Consider the following 1635-nt stretch of genomic DNA (forward strand, 5'->3'; position numbering starts at 1 on the left):
AAAAAAAAAAAAAAAAAAGACTCTCAAACCCCATTTAAAGAAGTTCAAATTAAAAGGAGATTTAATTTTCTAGGCATCACATTGTCAGAGTTTTTAAAAGGGTAAAACTCATTGATGGCACTCCTGCTCGTGTATCACCTTGACCCCTAAAACAACCTTAAAAATGCAAACCACTGGCTCCCCAATTGGCCTTGTGAGTTTATGTCCCAAGCAAGAAAGTCAGATCTGGAAGCATATTCCAATTTTGTGTAATTGCAGAAAACAGGGAATTAGGCAACAGGTCTCAGAGCAATGGCCCAACATGCCCCGTGCACAGGGTGACGCAGCCACTGAGCGTGACATGTGTGACAGGGGCTTACTGACTTTGGAAAACATCAAGTGAAAATGCACAACAGCATCAGCCTCGTCCACACGCAGAAAACAGCCCGGCAAGAAACATCGAGTTGCTACTGGTATTGGTGATATTCTGGGACACATATTTTTTCCCTCATACTTGGCTGTGTTGTTTTCCTGAATTATTTACAATGAACAAGATACTCATTCAAGTCAGAAAGTAAGTCAAGTGGATATCACTTTTGTAAAAGCACCAGGTACAGAAAACTGGTGTGCTGGGGTGTGGGGCAGCGTCCACCGGCACAAGTGAGGGGAGAGGTGCAGCTCAGGGCAGGTCAGGGCTGAGTCTGCGCTTCTGGACTGGGGCCTCTGACGGTCTTTGTGAGGATGGTTCCTCACCTCCTCCCTGGGTGGGGAGTGCCCCATCCACCCCTAACTCTGGATCCGTTTTGATGCTGTCTGAGAGGGAATGTTCTCTAAGCCTTTTTTTTTCCCCTCCATTGAGTACTCAGGTGTGAGATTCTCACACTGAGCTTAGAGTACAGAAAAGCAGGTCATCACTGCAGGACCCGGGAGTTGGCGGAGTGGACACTGCTTCTAGGAGCTGCCTGCTTTCTTCCCATCTTCCGTGTCTGGCACGGAGATGCACCAATGTCACCTAACACGGAGCACAAGGTCAGACGATGTGAGGTAAGGTTACTCCGTCACTACACTTAACCCATCTCACCAATGAATTCATTTGGTTTTACTTTGCAGTATTTGCTGGCCAACTGCAGCGTCCGTGGGACTGTGTCCGAGCCTGCTGAACGGCCTCCTCCTGGGCTGCTCAAAGTCCACCTCGCAGCCCTCTGAGCACAGCCCTCCTGGCAAACCAAATTCCAAACCCCTGTGGTATACAGCAGGCGCTTCTACCTTCTCTTTTCAACATGTTTTAATTAACTCGATTCAGCTTTAGCTAAACTGATGCCAGATTTCATAGGAAAATGAATCAGGTCCCCTCTCCCCGTAATGTGGTTTCCCCCCTTGTGAATCTAAGGATCGCAGCGAGGCGGCTGCACCTGTTGGCTGTTTACGGCCAGATAGAGCAGCCCGGCAGCAGCACTGCCAAAACCAAGCTCGGTCTTTTTGGCAGACACACTTCAACCTCCAAACAGATGATGTTAAATGACTCGGTCAGCTTGACAGATTGATTAAGCCTTCCAGGGTGTGTGCTGGGCCATCAGGGAGCTGCCTCCCAAAGCACTAGGTTGACAGGTGTGAGCCACCACCCCCTGCCCCTTCGTTTTATTGAGCTCAAATCCT

The 1635-nt window shown here is 48.9% G+C and overlaps 1 protein-coding gene across 1 annotated transcript in view; it reads right to left on the bottom strand.

The window, feature by feature from the left end:
• The window catches only part of CRISPLD2 (cysteine rich secretory protein LCCL domain containing 2), a 63613-nt gene that overhangs the window by 27910 nt on the left and 34068 nt on the right, over positions 1–1635 (bottom strand). The gene's annotated exons all lie outside the window — the stretch shown is intronic.

Source organism: Otolemur garnettii, unplaced genomic scaffold (assembly GCF_000181295.1).
Source record: "Otolemur garnettii isolate 467f Iridium unplaced genomic scaffold, OtoGar3 scaffold00047, whole genome shotgun sequence".
NCBI classification, from domain to species: Eukaryota; Metazoa; Chordata; class Mammalia; order Primates; family Galagidae; genus Otolemur; species Otolemur garnettii.